General features: G+C 41.1%; 1 non-coding gene across 1 annotated transcript; it reads left to right on the top strand.

The window, feature by feature from the left end:
* The first annotated feature begins 437 nt into the window (after nucleotides 1-437).
* On the top strand, nucleotides 438-563 carry LOC128580341 (U6atac minor spliceosomal RNA). The gene has a single exon (XR_008378634.1). It is a non-coding gene; the product is annotated as a U6atac minor spliceosomal RNA (small nuclear RNA).
* The last annotated feature ends 21,177 nt before the right edge of the window (nucleotides 564-21,740 follow it).

The following is a 21,740-nucleotide window of genomic DNA, read 5'->3' as shown; positions in this document are numbered from 1 at the left end:
CACAGCCCCACAGCGGGTACACTGGCATGCTTGCCAATACCCTGGGCAATGACATCTTCAGTGTTTTTTCCATTTAGCTCACTGATGACCTTGTTGAGCCAGTTGTCATTCATCTCAATGCCAATGCTGTCCTGGATATTCTTGATGTCCTTGGCTCTAGGGTAGGGGTTGCCTCAGAGAGGGCCAGCAGGTAGGAAGCGACGTAGCACATCTTCTCAGCAGTGGAGAGGCCTCATGCATGCGATCTCAGTGGTGTCAGGAAGGGAAAAGCCAGATTGTTAATTTCTTATTTGATTCTATTTTTGGATTTCCTTTTGACTATTTTCCACTTACTCAGCAATTTCCTTCATTGTTTTTACCATCCATATTTTAAATTCCCTTTCTGTCATTTCTAACATTTCTTTATAGGTGGAATCCTCTGCAATAGCTACCTCATGGTGTTGTATGAAAGGAGAGAAGGTTAGCACTCCCCTTGACAAGGATGGAAGAGTCCCTCAGGCCTGACAACACGCATACAGTTAAGGCATTGCCACCTACTTCCTGGCATCTAACCATCATTTTTTTTATGGCTTTCATATGAAAGCTATAACCCAGTTATAACCTAAGAATATGGAGAAGAGGGAGAGAGGAGGATGGGCAGAGGAAGGGTAATTGGTAGGATTACACCTATGGTGCATCTTACAAGGGTACATGTGAAACTTAGTAAATGTAGAATACAAATGTCTTAACACAATAACTAAGAAAATGCCAGGAAGGCTATGTTAACCAGTGTGATGAAAATCTGTCAAATAGTCTATAAAACCAGTGTATGGTGCCCCATGATCACATTAATGTACACAGCTATGATTTAATAAAATAAAAAAAAATAGCTATTTCATGATTCCTTGAGGGGGAGGGGTTGCTCTGTTCTGGTTTTTCATGTTGCCAGAATTTTTCTGGTGTTTCTTCTTCATGAGTGCTTTCTTTGTATCTATTTTCTTGCCCTACTTTTTCCTTTCACTTCCTCCTCCTCTTTAAATTACTATCCCCCTGACCTAAGGGGTTTTTTTTTTTTTTTTTGGTTTTTGGCTGGGGCTAGGTTTGAACCCGCCACCTCCGGCATATGGGACCAGCGCCCTACTCCTTGAGCCACAGGCGCCGCCCCTGACCTAAGGTTTTAAAGTGTCCTTTTGTTATAGGACCAAAAAGAAGACTGAAAAGTAAGAAGGGATTAAAGATTTAAAAAAAGGAAAAGGGGGGAGTAAAAGGGAAGACTGACAAAAAGAAACCAGGAACAGAAAACAAGAGAAAGGATTAATAGTGGTGTACACTATTGGTATTCTGACCCACACCCACAACCTCTGGGGGGCTGGGTTGAGTGGGTCCCTTGAGGTCAGAAGCTCCTTGGCAGCCTTAGAAGACATAAGACCCCACCTTCACCAAATAGAGAAGAAAAACAAAAATACTATAAATCAAAACAAAACAAAACAAAACAAAAAACCTTAAGGGATAAAATTGGGGGAAGAATAGCAGAAAAACTAGCAAAACTAAAGCCCTCATTATTAAAGTAGGAAATAATGAAAAATTATAACTATAAGAGAAAAAGAAGAAAATGAGAAAGAAAAAGAAAAATCTAGGGGGAGAAAATTTTTAATTCTTTTTTTTTTTTTTTTGGTGCAGTTTTTGCAGTTTTTTTGCAGTTCAAACCAGGGCCAGGTTTGAACCCACCACCTCCAGTATATGCGGCCAGTGCCCTAATCCTTGAGCCACAGGCGCTGTTAGTTTTTAAAAAACTTTTTAAAAAAAGTTTTTAAAAAAAAATTTTTTTTAGTAAAAAAGAAACTATATATACTTGCTGTATATTGCCTGGGCAACAGGTAATCTGGGATATGAGATGCTAATCACAACACTTTTACAGCTGTATAAGATGGAGACTGGTGGCGGAGCCTGTGGCTCAAAAGAGTAGGACGCCAGCTCCATATGCCGAAGGTGGCAGGTTCAAACCCGGCCCTGGCCAAAAACTGAAAAAAAAAAACAACAAAATAGAGACTGGAAGCCTGTGTCTTGCCAAGGAGACCTGGTCCTGTCTTCCTAACTTCTTTGCCCTCAATCCCTGCAGTGATGGGAGCTTGAAGCTCTCTTCAGCCTGCTTCATAGATAAGCTTCAACCTTTCCAAATCATGTCCTTTGGCCACACAGTATCTTTCCCAGGAAAATATGTGTCACTCAGATCTCCCCAGGAGTGGCTGCCGAGAAGCTCCAAAACTGGCCTCGTACTAGGACCCTGAGGACTGATCCTACAAGATGGCTTTCTCACAATGGCTGCACCCGGCCTGCACCTGAACAATGAAAGCTCCTCTCAGCCAGTGGCTCAGACCCAGGTCTTGGGTGCTGTTCAAAATCACTCACTTGCTGGCCCAAACTCTCCTAAGGTAACTTAACCAAGTGCCAAGGTCCACAAAAAAAGAAAGAAAGAAACCCACAGGGCAGGCCGTCTCTTCGGTAAACTGTTGCTGCCACCATGCCACACAGCTACCCTCTGTGAGCGTGCAAGTACTTGTCCTTGTGATGCTTCTTCACTGCTTCTGTCCTCCTTTGAGGGTAGCCTCTTGCTACCTTCCTGTGCCTCTGCAGGGATGTCTCTGGGGAAAGCCCACAAACGGGAGGTATCTGGAGTCTTTTCTCCCCAATCTCACCATGCATGGCTGCAAAGGAGCTGTCTCCAGTCCACCATCTTGCTCTGCCTCTTCTGATTGTCAGCCTCCAGAAGAAACTCAAAATTCTGTTGGTCAGAAGTCTGGGCCCAATATCGTTCTCAGAGTTTCACAAGACAGAAATCCACATGTCAGCAGGGCTACACTCCTTCCAAGAAGCTCTGTGGATGAATCCACTCCCAAGCTCAAGCAGGTTGTCAGAATTCAGCTCTGTGTAGGATGGAGGCCCCTCTCTCCTTGAGCTGCTGCTGTTGTTGAGGCCATTCTCATTTGCTACAGGCCCACTACATTTCTTTTTTCTTTCTTTTTTTTTTTTTTTTTTTGTAGAGACAGAGTTGCACTTTATGGCCCTAGGTAGAGTGCCATGGCTTCACATAGCTCACAGCAACCTTCAACTCTTGGGCTTGAGCGATTCTCTTGCCTCAGCCTCCCAAGTAGCTGGGACTACAGGTGCCCGCCACAACACTCGGCTATTTTTTTTGTTGTTGCAGTTCGGCCGGGGCCGGGTTTGAACCCGCCACCCTCAGTATATGGGGCCGGCACCTTACCGACTGAGCCACAGGTGCCGCCCTAGGCCCACCACATTTCTTGCCTTACTGCCCCTTCTTCTATCTTCAAAGCTAACAAGGACAGAGTGAATGCTTTCCCTGCTCCAAAGCTCTCTGACCACACCTTCAGCTTCCCTATATTTTTGGAAGGAAGGAATTAACATCAATCCTTCTCAAACTTTTCCCAAAAAATTGAAAAGAAGGAAATACTTTAACTATTCTTTGAGGGTAGCATTACCCTCATTCCAAAGACACCCCAAGAAACTACAAGAAATAAAAACCTACAGACCAATATTCCTTTAAAAATAGTAAGGCAAGGCTCGGCACCTGTGGCTCAAGCAGCTAAGGCACCAGCCACATACACTTGAGCTGAGGTTCGAATCCAGCCCAGGCCCACCAAACAACAATGATGGCTGCAACCAAAAAGTAGCCGGCGTTGTGGCAGGCACCTATAGCCACAGCTACTTGGGAGGCGGAGGCAAGAGAATCACTTGAGCCCAGGAGTTGGAGGTTGCAGTGAGCTGTGATGCCATGGCACCCTACCCAGAGCGAAAGCCTGAGCCTCTGTCTCAAAAAAAAAAAAAGAGAACAAAGAAAAAAATAATGACACATTCCAGCCTGAGCAAGAGTAAGACCCTGTCTCCACTACAATGAGCTAGGCATTGTGGCAGGCAACTATAGTCCCAACAACTGGAGGCTGAGGCAAAAGGATCACTTGAGCCCCAAGTGTTCAGGGTTGCTGTGAGCTATGATAACATGGTACTCTACCCAGGGGGACAAAATGAGAGACTCTGTCTCAAAAACAAACACACAAATGATAACACATAATCATATCCACTGCTGCACAAAAAGCATTTGACAAGTACAACACTGTTTCATGATAAAGACACCCAACAGACTAGGAACAGAAAGAAACTACATCCACATAGTAATGGCCATATATTAAAAACACACACACACACACACACACACAGTTAATAGCATACTCAGTGATGAAAGATTGACGTGTTTTCCTTTTAAGATCAGGAACAAGACAAGAATGCCCACTTTTACCATTTAAACTTAGCATAGTATTGTTTAATTAAGAAGAAAGAAAAGGCATCAAAATTAAACAGAAAAAAATTATCTCTGTTTACAGAAAATGTAACTACAAAGATTTCACCAAAAATAAACTCCTTGAAAATATAAATTAAGGTAGGTTCATGCCTATAATCCTAGCATTCTGGGAGGAGGAGGCCAGTGGATTGCTTGAGCTCAGGAGTTCGAGACCAGCCTGAGCAAGAGCAAGACCTTGTCTCTAACAATAGCCATACATGTATATAATATATATAATTAATATATAATTATATATTATAAATTATATATTAAATATATATCTATTTATATATATCAAATATATTTATATATAAATATATATTTAATATATAGTTATATATGTATATAATATAAATAAAATAAATTATATATGTATATAATATATAATTATATATTAAATATATAATTTATATTAATATAAATAAAATATACACATAATTTATATATATTAATAAAGAAATTGTGGTATATGTAGACAACAGACTAGTCCACAAAAATTTAATTAATTAATGCAATAGTCTCCCTTATTCATGGGGATACATCCCAAGACCTGCAGTGGATTCCTGAAACCTCAGACAGTACTGAAACCTATGCATACTACATTTTTTCCTGTACATACAGACCTATGATAAAGTTTAATTTGCCAGTTAGGCACAGTAAGATATTAACAATTACAATGAAACATCATAATAAAATTTACGTGAAGGGTGCACGTGTATGCTTTCTTCCTCCCCCAGAACATTTTATTTTACTGTACATGGAACAAAGGGATGATCCACGTTCTGGGCAGGACAGAGCAGGATGGTGTGAGACATCATCATGCTGCTCAACTTGGTGAGCAGTCCCAAACGTACGCATTGTTTATTTCTGGAATTTTTCGTGTAATATTCTCAGACCTCAGTTGAACACAGGTAATTGAAACTGTGAAAAGCAAAACCACAGATAAGGGGGAACTAGTGTACACATGATCTGGTTGAACCTCAAAAACATCATGCTGAGAGAAAGAAGCCAGACATGAAAGTAAGAACACTTTCAGCATGATTCTAATCCAAGAAAACTCCAGAAAAGGCAAATCTAATCTTCAGTGGAAGAAAGCAGATCAGCAGAGGCTGGGTGCAATGCTTGGAAGGCTGAGGTGGGTGGATTACCTGAGCTCAGAAGTTCAAGACCAGCCTTAGCAAGAGCAAGACAACATCTTTACCAATAGCCGGGCTCACTCTGGGAGGCCAAGGTGAGTAGACAGTTTGAGCTCACAGGTTCGAGAGCAAAATAGCAACCCTGTCTCTACTAAAAATAGAAAAACTGAGGTAAGAGGATCACTTGAGCCCAAGAGTTAAAGGTTGCTGTGAGCTAGGATGCTATAGCACTCTACCCAGGGTGACAGCTTGAGACTCTGTCTCAAAAAAAACAAAAAAAGCAGATCAGTGGAGCACAAGGAAAACATCTGGAGTGATGGAAATGTTCTACATATTGAATGTGGTGGCAGTGTACACACCACTCAGCATATATATTGTCAGTACTTTGTGTGCTTGTATATTATCCCTCAATGAAGTTGCTTTTTAAAAATTCCAGGCCTGCATGAAGGCTACGTTGAACAGTTTGATGAGAATATTTCAGATTGTATATGAAACCAGCACATTGTACCCCTTAATTGCACTAATGTACACAGCTATGATTTAATAATAAAAATAAAAATAATATATAAATAAATAAAAATTCCAGGCCTGGTGATGTAAAGCATGACAGAAATGAAATAAGGCAGTCAAAAATATTGTCTTCAGTTGGGTGAGATTAGATAGAGCTGGAAGTTACCTCCTGCCTGACCATCTTCCACCATCACTACCTTCTGCTGCCATCTTTTCTTTTTTTTTTTTTTTTTGAGACAGAGCCTCAAGCTGTTGCCCTGGGTAGAGTGCTGTGGCATCACAGCTCACAGCAACCTACAACTCCTGGGCTCAAGCAAAGCTCCTGTCTCCACCTCCCAAGTAGCTGGGGCTACAGGCGCCCGCTACAATGCCTGGCTATTTTTTGGTTGCAGCTGTCATTGTTGTTTGGAGGGCCCGGGCTGGATTCAAACCTGCCAGCTCAGTTGTATGTGGCTGGCGCCTTAGCCACTTGAGCCACAGACGCCAAGCCTGCTGCCATTTTTTTCTATTCTCAATTTGCTCAAAATGATGTCACTTCTGTACAATAGTCCTCAAAATATGTAAAGAAATAATTCTCTGTAGATCCCAAATGGCCAAAGCAATCTTGAGCAAAAAGACCAAAGCCGAAGACATCATACTACTTGATCTCAAAATCTACTACAAAGCTACAGTAATCAAAATAACATGGTACTGGCACATTGGTATAGGCCAATGGAACAGAATAGAGAGTCTAGAAATAAATTCATAAATAGCATGGTACTGGCAGTTTCAGACCAGATGGAGCAGGAGCTATTGATTTGGAAGGTGTCAGCAGTGCAGGTGGGGGCAGACAGGAGGCACGCAGGATTCATGGTTCTCATACTGGGACCTTCAGCAAGATGAGTCTATGATGTTTAATCCCTTACTCGTGTCCCAGCCTGGGTAGACACCAGTCCTGCCTCACCACACTGCAAAGGCTGGGACCATGGGCCCCACCCATGTGCCCTCCACTCCCATCACACACTCACAGCAAGATCAGGGTAATAGTCCAATAACACCATAATACCTCGGGACTTCAACACCTCACTGACAATACTAGACAGATCCTCCAAGCAGAAATTAAACAAAGAAACTTTGGACTTAAACTCTACTCTAGAATAGCGGTTCTCAACCTGTGGGTCACAACCCCTTTGGGGGTCGAACGACCCTTTCACAGGGGTTACTTAAGACCATCCTTCCTATCAGATATTTACATTACAATTCATAACAGTAGCAAATTACAGTTATGAAGTAGCAATGAAAATCATTTTAAGGCTGGGGGTCAACACAGCATAAGGAACTGTATTAAAGGGTTGTGGCATTAAGAAGGTTGAGAACCACTGCTCTAGAACAAATGGGCTTAACAGGTATCTACAGAAAATTTCACCCCAATACTACTGAATGTACATTCTTCTTATCAGATCATGTATAATTTTATAAGACCAATGCCCTTCTAGGCCACAAAACAAGCCTCAACAAATTTTTAAAAATATAAGATATTAAAAAAACCCAGAAGTTGTAGCATGTATCTTTACAGATCACAATGTAATAAAAGCAGAAATCAATTCCAAGAGAAATACTCATCCCCACACAAATTCATGGAAACTAAACAACCTTTTGCTGAATGATAGCTGGTTCCAAAGGGAGATAAGGAAGACAATCTTTGAACATAATAACAATGAGGACACATGCTATCAAATCCTGTGGGATACTGCAAAAGCAGTCTTCAGAGGGAAATTCAGAAAGAGTGCAAATCAACAGTCCTCTCCTCCCAAGAACCTGTGAGGATTCTATTTACCAACCCGGAGGTTTGCTGGGCCCTACCTAATCTTATGCTGAAATCTGACCCCCAAAGTTGAAGGTAGGAGGGGTTCATTGGGGCCGTGGCAGCAAATCCCTCATCCTGGCAGTAATGAGGGAGCTCTCACTCTATCAGTTCCCGTTGGAGTTCCCACGAGAATTCCCCTAAGCTGCTTGTTAAAATGAGCCTGGCACTGCCTGCTTTTTCTCCTGCTTCCTCTCTCTCCATGTGACCTCTGCACATCCCAGCTCCCCTCACCTTCCACCATGAGTGGAAGCAGCCTGAGAACGACGAGAAGCAGAGGTTCTTTTGTAGCTTGCAGAACTGGGAGTCAAATAAACCTCTTTTTTTTTTTTTTTTTTGAGTTTTACTCTGTTGCCTTCAGTAGAGTGCTGTAGCACCACAGCTCACAGCAACCTCCAACTCCTGGGCTTAAGTGATTCTCTTGCCTCAGCCTCCAAAGTAGCTGGGACTACAGGCAACTGCTACAAACCCCAGCCATAAAACCTCTTTTCTTTATACATTACCCAGCCTCAGATGTTCCTTCATAGCAACACAAATGGACTGAGACACCCATTCCTTTGAAATTAGGCAAATCCATGCAACTTGCTTTAGCCAATGACAAGCAAGCAGAAAGAAGGTGGGTTTCCCTCAGGGGAAAGCTTTCAGAGACAATAAGAGATTTGCTACATCTTTTTCTCCCTCTGTAATGGTTGTGATGGAGACTCTACCACCCTGAATGCTTGAGAGACGATGATGAGCATAGATCCTCTGACAACCTGCGTCTGGCATGGAGCATAGGTGGGAAATACACTCTTGTGTGAAACCACTGGAGACTTGAGGACCATTTGTTACTGTAGCATAACCTAGCCCATCCTGATATAGTTACACTGGCTGATACAGTTAGTGGAAGCCAGTCCTCTTGACAATAATCATCTCAGTGTTTGGAAAAGGAAAATGGAATTTCTAAAGCAATCGAGCTTAGAACCAGGCCTCAGGCAAAGGGATTGGTCTCAAATGACTGCCTATCCTTCTCTTCAATTTGCACCTATTACCATTCGAGGTATTTCGTGTACTTGATTACAACAGGTAACTCGGGGATGAAGTCACCTTTCCCATTCCATGCTCCATATTACCCCACGCAAACCAGCTCTCTTTGGGCCGTGTCCAACCTACTGATATGTTGATTTAGCAGTGCTTAAAAATTTTATAGATAAGGGTGGCACCTGTGTCTTAAAGGAGTAGGGTGCCGGCCCCATATACCAGAGGTGGTGAGTTCAAACCCAGCCCCGGCCAAAAACTGCAAAAAAAAAAATTTATAGACAAATTTGAAAGAATTTTTACACAGAAATATGGATTTCTGGCTGCTCAGAAGAAATTAGAATATTCAGCTCTTGTGGCCCTGCATTCTCATATGACTGGAAGTAAAATCAGAGCTACCCTCCATATTTTGGAACTGAACACACCAAAAAGACACAGTCCCCACCTTTCCCTATTGGTTTCATTCACTCGTATGCCACCTGCCTGAACTTTGAGAGCATTTGAGATTGTGACCGCTATGTCTACTGCCATCTCTTCACCCTTACACACTCATTCCTGTGCACATACGTCATTCCTTCCACTCAATCCATCTTATATTTCCCCATCTCCCTTACTCCTCTTTTCCTTTGCATTCTATTTCCTCTGTCTAGAATGCCCTTCAGCATCTCCACTGAAATAAGCCTGTTCAACCATCAACACCCAACTCCTCTGTCAGGTTCTGGGGTGGTAGACCTTGCCTTGGCATCCATCCCTATTCCTGAATGCCCCAGCCTTCCCTGAGTCAGAGATGGTTGTGTACCTCAGTCTTAGTAAATGAAACAGAAGTGAAAGTGCCTGGTGTATTTCCAGGGAGGCTGATATCTCTTGGAAACCACACCACCTGCCTCCTCATACCATCCAGCCTCCAGCATGGAGAAGGTGCCCTCTTTGTTACTACTGGCCTCCTTCAAGTCTCTTCTCAAATATTGCTTCTCAATGGAATATTTCTTAACTGCCCTATTTAAAATATTGACCCCTCTCCAATCTTCCTGGTCAACCTTTCCCTGCCCCTTTCCCCCATGACATCTACTTTTTAATGTACTATATAATGTACTTATTTATATTTATGTAAATATATAAATTTACATATATTTATATATAAGTATATAAATATAAATTTTTTTTTTATTTATAAATCTCCACAAACTTTACGGACACCCTGTATATTGCCTGCTCCTGCTGTAGAATGGAAACCTCAAGAGGAGAGTGAATTGTCTGTGACTTCTCCTTTTTTCACCTGTATATCTCAAGCACCCAGAATGCACATATGACAGACATTCATAAATAAGTACACCTTTTCCATTTCATGTCATTTGATACTCAGTTTGAAAGGTTCAGTGTTACCTCCGCTTGCCATTAAAAACAAGTCCTAGGCTCGGCACCTGTGGCTCAAGCAGCTAAGGTGCCAACCACATACACCAGAGCTGGTGGGTTCAAATCCAGCCCAGGTCTGCCAAACAACAATGACAACTGCAACCAAAAAATAGTCAGGCATTGTGGTGGGCACCTGTGGTCCCAGCTACTTGGGAAGTTGAGGCAAGAGAATCACTTAAGTTTGAGGTTGCTGTGAGTTATGATGTCACAGCACTCTACCCAGGGGGATAGCTTGAGGCTCTGTCTCAAAAAAAAAAAAACCAAGTCCTATAAACTCTCTGCATGTCACCTCAATTCTTTCTCTCTATTTCCCCAGACACTACCTCCATTTGAGCTTCCAGCATTTCCCTTCAGTTATTGCAATAGTATCCTAAGTGTCTATTTCCAAACCTTTCCTTTCCAGTCCACTCCATGGACAGAGGACTTCACCCTATCACTGCTCTGCATAAAACCCATCTGTGGCAGCCAGTTGTGGTACCATTCATCCGTAGTCCCAGCTACTCATGAGGTTGTGGTGGGAGAATCACACAAGTCCAGGAGTTTAAGTACAGCCTGGGCAACACAGCAAGGCCCTATCCCTAAAACACACCAAGATGCCAAAAAAGGTACACACATTTTAAGAGATGTTATCTGTGTATTACTTTTTGTAGTTGAATTAAATTACAATAGCAATGTGTTGTATGACATTCACTCAAAAGATGGCATTAATTAAATGACAGGCAAGACAGTCAAAGAAAATGGCAGAAGCCATATTTTGTCTTTCCAGGTTAAGTTTGTTCCCTGGAAGACAGAATATAAATGGCTTGTGCTTTTTTATCAACCGGCCAGTGTGTGCCTCTTTAGTGGAGAATTCCAATCACTGATGTGTATTGGGAGAATTGGTAAGTGTGGTGAAGTTCTATTCATCTTATTTTGTGAAAGTCCATTGTTTAGTTTTATCCTTTGTGCCTTGTGGAAGCTAGTTTTGTCCTTCAGTTTCTGGTTGTTTATTTTGCTGTCCATTGTGATGGTCAGTGTGTAGAATAGGTCAAAGTATTCCCTGTAGAGCTGCAGAGCGGCAGGGCTCGGTGGCTCACACCTGTAATCTCAGCACTTGGGAAGCTGAGGCGGGTGGATTGCCTGAGCTCACAGGTTTAAGACCAGCCTGAGCCAGAGCAAGACCTTGTCTCTAAAAATAGCCAGGCAGGAGGTGCCTGTGGCTCAAAGGAGTAGGGCGCCAGCCTCATATGCCGGAGGTGGTGGGTTCAAACCCAGCCCTGGCCAAAAAACTGCAAAAAAAAATAAATAAATAAAAATAAAAAAATAAAAAATAAAAAATAAAAATAGCCAGGCATTGCGGTGGGCACCTGTAGTCCTAACTACTTGGGAGGCTGAGGCAAGAAAATTGCTTAAGCCCAGGAGTTTGAGGTTGCTGTGAGCTATGATGCCATGGCACTCTACCAAGGGTGACAAAGTGAGACTTTGTCTCAAAAAAAAAAAAAAAAAAGGGCGGCCCCTGTGGCTCAAAGTGGTAGGGCGCCGGTCCCATATGCCAAAGGCGGCAGGTTCAAACCCAGCCCCGGCCAAAACCCACAAAAAAAAAAAAAAAAAAAAAAAAAGGGGGGGGGCGGAGCAAGATGGCAGCCGAGTAACAGCTTCCTTGCATCTGGGCACCGTGAGTCTGGGGAGATAGGACTCCAGGCATCTCTGGCTGGTGGGAACTGCCTATCATCACTCCTATGAGGATACAGGGAGTCAGCGAGAGACTTCTGCACCCCAAGAGGAGGACTAAAACAGTGGAAAACCGGCAAGTGGTCGCGTGTGTTCAATCCGTCTAAACCCGCCTGCAACTGTAAGTTCAGTAGCAGCGAGACTGCAAACCAGAAAGGCCTTACCTGTGAACTGTTTTGATGTCCTTGGACTTGGCACTGAGTTGAACTGCCTTGGGGAAGGCCTGAGTGGGAGTGTGGAGAACTTTGGCCGTTGTCTAGGGCCCCAGTCTGAGCTGCTGAGCCAGACGGAGCTACTAGTGTTTGGCGGTGGGTCACACGGAACCATTGCCAGTGATCTGCCCCAGCAAGCTCCGCCCTCAGAGTCGCAGAGCTAGAAACGGGTGGGAGCTGGTAACCCAGCAACCAAGTAGCCTAAGGGTGGGGTCTGAGCCACCTTGCAGCCCTAACCCTCAGGGGCAGAGTGAGACTGGTTTTGGCACACTGGGTAAGTGGATAGCCACTTCAGCAGTGATTCCAGCGAGAAAGCTGGGAAAGCTTCTGCTCAGCAAGTTTACAAGTTCAAAGTGCCTTTTAAGTGGGCTGAAAAGAGATTTAGGGTGTCTACCTGCTGGGGTTTGAGAAATCAGCAGCCTCCAGTCGTATCAGAACTGTGACTAACATCTCATACCCCAAAAGACCACGTGTTGCCCAGACAATATTCAAAAACATATACAAACTGCTTTGTTTTTGGTTGTGTATTTTTTTTTATTTTTTTTTCTTTGGTTGGGTTTTTTTGTTTGTTTATTTTGACATTGTTGATGTTCTTTTGTTTCTTAATTTCAATCTTTTCCATACAGATCCCTTTTTCTTTCTCAATTTTTCTAGTTTAATTATAATTTCCCATTGCTGCCTTTTTTAATAACTACAACTTCATTTTTGCTAGTGTTTCTACCGCTATCACTTGGTTTTTCACCCAATTTTATCTCCATAAAGTTTTCTGTTTGCTTGTTTTGGTTTGATTTATAGCATTTTTGTCTTTCCTCTCTACTTGGTGGAGGTGGGGTACTGTGTCTGACCAGGTTAGCAAAGAGCTGCTGACCTCAAGGGAACCACCCAACTGGGCACCCAACCCCCAGAAGGTGGGGTTTTTTAAGGTTGTGTCAAAGTACCCTACTGTACACCTATATTGCCCTGTCTCCCTCTTTCTGTGCCTCTCTTCTTTTTGTCAATATTCCTTATCCCCACCCCCTCTCCTTTCTCTATCTTTCTTTTTTTTCTTATCACTCGGTCCTCCTTTCTTTCATCCCTTTTTTGCTCTTCAACCATCTCACCTTTCTGGTCCTGTAACCCTTTAGTCCACAGGCACAAGAACTTAAAGAGCAAGAGGAAGTGAAAGGAAAATTAGGGCAAGGAAACAGATAAAAGAAATCACTCATGAGGAAGAATCAGCAGAAAAATCCAGGCAACATGAAGAACCAGTCCAGAACAACCCCGCCAAGGGACCATGAGGTAGCTACTGCAGAGGATTCCACCTATACAGAAATGTTAGGAATGACAGAAAGGGAATTTAGAATACACATGTTGAAAACAATGAAAGAAATGATGGAAACAATGAAGGAAACTGCTAATAAAGTGGAAAATAACCAAAAGGAAATCCAAAAACAGAATCAAATCAGAGATGAACGATATGAAGAATATAAAAAGGATATAGCAGAGCTGAAGGACATGAAACAGTCAATCAGGGAACTTAAAGATGCAATGGAAAGTATCAGTAACAGGTTAGACCATGCAGAAGAAAGAATTTCAGAGGTAGAAGACAAAGTTTTTGAGATAACTCAGATAGTAAAAGAGGCAGAAAAGAAGAGAGAGAAAGCAGAACGTTCCCTGTCAGAATTATGGGACTTTATGAAGCGTTCCAACATACGAGTTATAGGAATTCCAGAAGGGGAAGAAGAATGCCCCAGAGGAATGGAAGCCATACTAGAGAATATTATAAAAGAAAATTTCCCAAACATCACCAAAGATTCTGACACACTGCTTTCAGAGGGATATCGGACCCCAGGTCGCCTCAACTCTAACCGAGCTTCTCCAAGACGCATTGTGATGAACCTGTCCAAAGTCAAGACAAAAGAAAAGATTCTGCAAGCTGCCAGGAGTAAGCGCCAGTTGACCTACAGGGGCAAACCCATCAGAGTGACCTCAGACTTCTCTAATGAAACTTTCCAAGCAAGAAGACAATGGTCATCTACCTTTAATCTACTTAAACAGAACAATTTTCAGCCCAGTGCAACGGACCGCTCTGTCGGTGGGTTTCAGTCCGAGGGAGTGTAGGGAGAAGGAACGAGGAAAGTTGAGAGGTCGGCGCAGGAAAAATGACAGACTGCCACATAGTATGTGATGAAGGAAGCAGCTGTGAATTTATTGGGTACACATGTTGGTATTTATACATTTTTACAGAGCTTACATAATGCAATCTTTTTGCTTACGTGTGCGGGTTATCTTTGCGTTTACAAGTGTGATTTATCATGCATTGTTATGTTTTAACGTTCCGCTTCCGGAGGGTGGCGGTTATTAGTCAACTTTGCCCGCTTCCTCCTATCTCAGTTTCTTATTATCTTTTTAGAACAGCTTGACATCTTCTTTACGTTAATGCTTGACTAATTCTACATTTACTATTTGATCTTATTGTTATTGATAATTATAATTTTGATTTAGAGTAAATTCTTTGACAAGTATTATTTTTCCTATTGATTTTTATTATGCGTGACAATTGGTGAAACAAGATGTTCTGAACAGGACTTTATGGTGGGTGGATGTGTTTCAGTGACTTTGTAACTTATGTAGATAATTTGTATTTCATGTCCTTGAGCTTATCGTCTTAGCTTACTGGTGGGAAAACATCTTTATGTGCTCATTGTTGGTGCCACTGAGTTTAGCAGCTCACAAGGCTGTGCTCTATCTGGATTAGTAGTGCATTGTGCTCATTCTTAGGAAAGTACATATTGACAATTTATCAGAACAAACAGACTTCTGGTACAGGATGACAAACACATGAGTAGACGCCACAATCTTTAAACTTAAGCGGGTAACTGAGTATGCTAGGCAACATTTCTGATGCTGTGCATACTGGGGGCGCTGGGGGCAAAGCTCCGGGGAGCACAAACCACCTTCCCGTCGTTCTGTAACGCGGACAGCACTGCCTCACTACGGCTATATGCCGTGGGTGCGGCATTTCCCCCTTTTTTGTTTTTAAACCACAGTTCAAAGACTTTTTGGCGTATAGAGATAATAGAGGAAAACAGATACTGTATGAGACATGGTAACAACAACACAACACAAAATGACAAACAACTAATAATGGTTATGAGTACAATATACTGGATCCAGTTAAGAGGATTGAGTGTTCTAAACCCATTAGTTAAAGATTGAGCTAATGTGTTAAGAGAAGTTATTGGTAAATGAGCTTGACTCATGGCTGTAATATCTTGTTGTAAGCTGTGTAAATTATGTGTTATATTATTGTCTCTCTAGACATTTTGAAGATGTGCTTGTACTTTGTTCTATGAGTTAGATACATTATATGGTAAAGGTGTAATGCAAATGGTTTGAAATGTTGAGTGACATTTTGTTTGTAGTTTCTGTTGTATGTACTTAATGTTTTGACCTAAAGTTAAGACTACCCTTTTTAACACATTTAATTTAGTTTTAAGCTTATTATCCATATTAGCTTGTGTCATTAATGTTAAAGTTATATTATTGCCAAGACTATTGACATAGTATGTTGTATGTATTTGTTGCACTAAAGCTGTAGTAGTTACAGCAAAAGTAGTGATTATAGAAATTAAAGCTGCAATGCCTAAAATTAAAGCTGTCACAAATCTCTTAGGCCTAATTAATTCATTAAGTGTTTCTAACACTTGTAATGCTGCATTATCATACCATGGATTGTCTTGTAGATCTACAGGTAACATTACATATGAAGGTTTTTTTTACAATTAACATAACATTTACTTGTTTATCATGTTGCATATTAAAGGACGCAATACAATTAGTTATTTTTACAAGTTAAAAGATTTTAAAGGAAATACATAGTTAACTGGATCACATGTAAATTCTTTCATAAATTCTCTTTTATGAGTTTCATTTAACCTGCACAGACCATCTACAAACATTCTAAACTTTCTTGAACTTTTGCCCTGCCTTTTACTTTCTTACATAACTATTCTGTTTCAGGACAAAATTTATCACACAAGATTCTTTCTTTACACAATGTCATTTTCCTTTCTGTTTAATTTCTCTTACTCTCAAAAACTCACTTTTCACCAAACAGGATTCCAGTTTACCATGAAGTCACTTATTCACTCAGCTAAACTGATAATTAGAAGGTTTAAAAGGCAAGAATTTTATCCGTTGACAAAGATTCAGTTTGTAAAAATATTTTTCTTATTTATACAAATTACTAGTGGCAAAGGGCCAATAATAAAGGTTCTAAATCTCACCCTTGGGATTCTGCCAGTGCTGCTGTCTGGGGGCTGTAACACTTGGGAGGTAGGCCCACCCCACGAAGGGCAGGGGGGGCCCCCAGCTTCCTTCCCCGCTGGGCTTTTTCAGCCGTCTTGGAGCCAGTGGAAATGCGTCCGGTGGTTTTGTTCGCTATCGGCGAGTGTACTTTCATTTTCTCCAAGCGGCGGGTGAGATCTTGCAGCAGCTGCTGGCGCCTCCTTCTGCGTTGTCTTTTCCGAATCTGAGTTAACTACTCCTGGAATAACTGTCCTTCAGGTCCCTGTTCGAGGCGCCACCTGCTACGGACCGCTCTGTCGGTGGGTTTCAGTCCGAGGGAGTGTAGGGAGAAGGAACGAGGAAAGTTGAGAGGTCGGCGCAGGAAAAATGACAGACTGCCACATAGTATGTGATGAAGGAAGCAGCTGTGAATTTATTGGGTACACATGTTGGTATTTATACATTTTTACAGAGCTTACATAATGCAATCTTTTTGCTTACGTGTGCGGGTTATCTTTGCGTTTACAAGTGTGATTTATCATGCATTGTTATGTTTTAACGTTCCGCTTCCGGAGGGTGGCGGTTATTAGTCAACTTTGCCCGCTTCCTCCTATCTCAGTTTCTTATTATCTTTTTAGAACAGCTTGACATCTTCTTTACGTTAATGCTTGACTAATTCTACATTTACTATTTGATCTTATTGTTATTGATAATTATAATTTTGATTTAGAGTAAATTCTTTGACAAGTATTATTTTTCCTATTGATTTTTATTATGCGTGACAATTGGTGAAACAAGATGTTCTGAACAGGACTTTATGGTGGGTGGATGTGTTTCAGTGACTTTGTAACTTATGTAGATAATTTGTATTTCATGTCCTTGAGCTTATCGTCTTAGCTTACTGGTGGGAAAACATCTTTATGTGCTCATTGTTGGTGCCACTGAGTTTAGCAGCTCACAAGGCTGTGCTCTATCTGGATTAGTAGTGCATTGTGCTCATTCTTAGGAAAGTACATATTGACAATTTATCAGAACAAACAGACTTCTGGTACAGGATGACAAACACATGAGTAGACGCCACAATCTTTAAACTTAAGCGGGTAACTGAGTATGCTAGGCAACATTTCTGATGCTGTGCATACTGGGGGCGCTGGGGGCAAAGCTCCGGGGAGCACAAACCACCTTCCCGTCGTTCTGTAACGCGGACAGCACTGCCTCACTACGGCTATATGCCGTGGGTGCGGCAGCCCAGAATTCTGTACCCTGCTAAGCTAAGCTTCAAAATTGACGGAGAAATCAAATCATTTACGGATATACAAACATTGAGAAAATTCGCCACAACAAGACCAGCTCTACAGGAAATACTTCAACCTGTTCTGCACACTGACCACCACAATGGATCAGCAGCAAAGTAAGAACTCAGAAATCAAAGGACAGAACCTAACCTCCATACTGATGCAAAAGATAAAACTAAGCAATGGACTCTCACCAAATAAGACGAATAGAATACTACCACACTTATCAATTATCTCCATAAATGTTAATGGCTTGAATTCCCCACTGAAGAGACATAGATTGGCTGACTGGATTAAAAAACACAAGCTATCCATTTGCTGTCTGCAAGAAACACACCTGGCTTCAAAAGACAAATTAAAGCTCCGAGTCAAGGGTTGGAAGACAATTTTTCAGGCAAATGGAATTCAGAAGAAAAGAGGAGTTGCAATCTTATTTTCAGATACATGTGGATTTAAAGCAACTAAAGTCAAAAAAGACAAAGATGGTCACTTTATATTGGTCAAGGGAAAACTACAACAAGAAGACATTTCAATTCTAAATATCTATGCACCAAATTTAAATGCTCCCAGATTCTTGAAACAGACCTTACTCAGTCTGAGCAATATGATATCTGATAATACCATCATAACAGGGGACTTTAACACACCTCTTACAGAGCTGGACAGATCCTCTAAACAGAAATTAAACAAAGATACAAGAGATTTAAATGAGACCCTAGAACAACTATGCTTGATAGACGTATATAGAACACTCCACCCCAAAGATAAAGAATATACATTTTTCTCATCACCCCATGGAACATTCTCCAAAATTGATCATATCCTGGGACACAAAACAAATATCAACAGAATCAAAAGATTTGAAATTTTACCTTGTATCTTTTCAGACCATAAGGCACTAAAGGTGGAACTCAACTCTAACAAAAATGCTCAACCCCACCCAAAGGCATGGAAATTAAACAATCTTCTGTTGAATAACAGATGGGTGCAGGAAGAAATCAAACAGGAAATCATTAACTTCCTTGAGCATAACAACAATGAAGACACAAGCTACCAAAACCTGTGGGATACTGCAAAAGCAGTTTTGAGAGGAAAATTCATCGCTTTAGATGCCTACATTCGAAAAACAGACAGAGAGCACATCAACAATCTCACAAGAGACCTTATGGAATTGGAAAAAGAAGAACAATCTAAGCCTAAACTCAGTAGAAGAAAAGAAATATCCAAAATCAAATCAGAGATCAATGAAATTGAAAACAAAAGAATCATTCAGAAAATTAATGAAACAAGGAGTTGGTTTTTTGAAAAAATAAATAAAATAGATAAACCATTGGCCAGACTAACTAGAAATAGAAAAGCAAAATCTCTAGTAACCTCAATCAGAAACGATAAAGGGGAAATAACAACTGATCCCACAGAGATACAAGAGATCATCTCTGAATACTACCAGAAACTCTATGCCCAGAAATTTGACAATGTGAAGGAAATGGATCAATATTTGGAATCACACCCTCTCCCTAGACTTAGCCAGGAAGAAATAGACCTCCTGAACAGACCAATTTCAAGCACTGAGATCAAAGAAACAATAAAAAAGCTTCCAACTAAAAAATGCCCTGGTCCAGATGGCTTCACTCCAGAATTCTATCAAACCTTCAAGGAAGAGCTTATTACTGTACTGCAGAAATTATTCCAAAAAACTGAGGAAGAAGGAATCTTCCCCAACACATTCTATGAAGCAAACATCACCCTGATACCAAAACCAGGAAAAGACCCAAACAAAAAGGAGAATTTCAGACCAATCTCACTCATGAACATAGATGCAAAAATTCTCAACAAAATCCTAGCCAATAGATTACAGCTTATCATCAAAAAAGTCATTCATCATGATCAAGTAGGCTTCATCCCAGGGATGCAAGGCTGGTTTAACATACGCAAGTCCATAAACGTTATCCACCATATTAACAGAGGCAAAAATAAAGATCACATGATCCTCTCAATAGATGCAGAAAAAGCATTTGATAAAATCCAGCATCCTTTTCTAATTAGAACACTGAAGAGTATAGGCATAGTTGGCACATTTCTAAAACTGATTGAAGCTATCTATGACAAACCCACAGCAAATATTTTACTGAATGGAGTAAAACTCAAAGCTTTTCCTCTTAGAACTGGAACCAGACAAGGTTGTCCTCTGTCACCTTTACTATTCAACATAGTGCTGGAAGTTCTAGCCAATACAATTAGGCAAGACAAGGAAATAAAGGGAATCCAAATGGGAGCAGAGGAGGTCAAACTCTCCCTCTTTGCTGACGACATGATCTTATACTTAGAGAACCCCAAAGACTCAACCACAACACTCCTAGAAGTCATCAAAAAATACAGTAATGTTTCAGGATATAAAATCAATGTCCACAAGTCAGTAGCCTTTGTATACACCAATAACAGTCAAGATGAGAAGCTAATTAAGGACACAACTCCCTTCACCATAGTCTCAAAGAAAATGAAATACCTAGGAATATACCTAACGAAGGAGGTGAAGGACCTCTATAAAGAAAACTATGAACTCCTCAGAAAGGAAATAGCAGAGGATATTAACAAATGGAAGAACATACCATGCTCATGGATGGGAAGAATCAACATTGTTAAAATGTCTATACTTCCCAAAGCTATCTACCTATTCAATGCTATTCCTATCAAAGTACCTACATCATACTTTCAAGATTTGGAAAAAATGATTCTGCGTTTTGTATGGAACCGGAAAAAACCCCGTATAGCTAAGGCAGTTCTTAGTAACAAAAATAAAGCTGGGGGCATCAGCATACCAGATTTTAGTCTGTACTACAAAGCCATAGTGCTCAAGGCAGCATGGTACTGGCACAAAAACAGAGACATAGACACTTGGAATCGAATTGAACACCAAGAAATGAAACTAACATCTTACAACCACCTAATCTTCGATAAACCAAACAAGAACTTACCTTGGGGGAAAGACTCCCTATTCAATAAATGGTGTTGGGAGAATTGGATGTCTGCGTGTAAAAGACTGAAACTGGACCCACACCTTTCCCCACTCACAAAAATTGATTCAAGATGGATAAAAGACTTAAATTTAAGGCATGAAACAATAAAAATCCTCAAAGAAAGCATAGGAAAAACACTGGAAGATATTGGCCTGGGGGAAGACTTCATGAAGAAGACTGCCATGGCAATTGCAACAACATCAAAAATAAACAAATGGGACTTCATTAAACTGAAAAGCTTCTGTACAGCTAAGGTGACGATAACCAAAGCAAAGAGACAACCCACACAATGGGAAAGGATATTTGCATATTTTCAATCAGACAAAAGCTTGATAACCAGGATCTATAGAGAACTCAAATTAATCCACATGAAAAAAGCCAACAATCCCTTATATCAATGGGCAAGAGACATGAATAGAACTTTCTCTAAAGACGACAGACGAATGGCTAACAAACACATGAAAAAATGTTCATCATCCCTATATATTAGAGAAATGCAAATCAAAACATCCCTGAGATATCATCTAACCCCAGAGAGAATGGCCCACATCACAAAAACTCAAAACTGCAGATGCTGGCGTGGATGTGGAGAGAAGGGAACACTTTTACACTGCTGGTGGGACTGCAAACTAGTACAACCTTTCTGGAAGGAAGTATGGAGAAACCTCAAAGCACTCAACCTAGACCTCCCATTCGATCCTGCAATCCCATTACTGGGCATCTACCCAGAAGGCAAAAAATCCTTTTATCATAAGGACACTTGTACTAGACTGTTTATTGCAGCTCAATTTACAATCGCCAAAATGTGGAAACAGCCTAAATGCCCACCAACCCAGGAATGGATTAACAAGCTGTGGTATATGTATACCATGGAATACTATTCCGCCATTAAAAAAAATGGAGACTTTACATCCTTCGTATTAACCTGGATGGAAGTGGAAGACATTATTCTTAGTAAAGCATCACAAGAATGGAGAAGCAT

Source organism: Nycticebus coucang, chromosome 2, assembly GCF_027406575.1.
Source record: "Nycticebus coucang isolate mNycCou1 chromosome 2, mNycCou1.pri, whole genome shotgun sequence".
In the NCBI taxonomy this organism is placed as follows: domain Eukaryota; kingdom Metazoa; phylum Chordata; class Mammalia; order Primates; family Lorisidae; genus Nycticebus; species Nycticebus coucang.
Note: the sequence above shows the minus strand (reverse complement) of the source record. Positions and strands in the feature narration are given on the sequence as shown.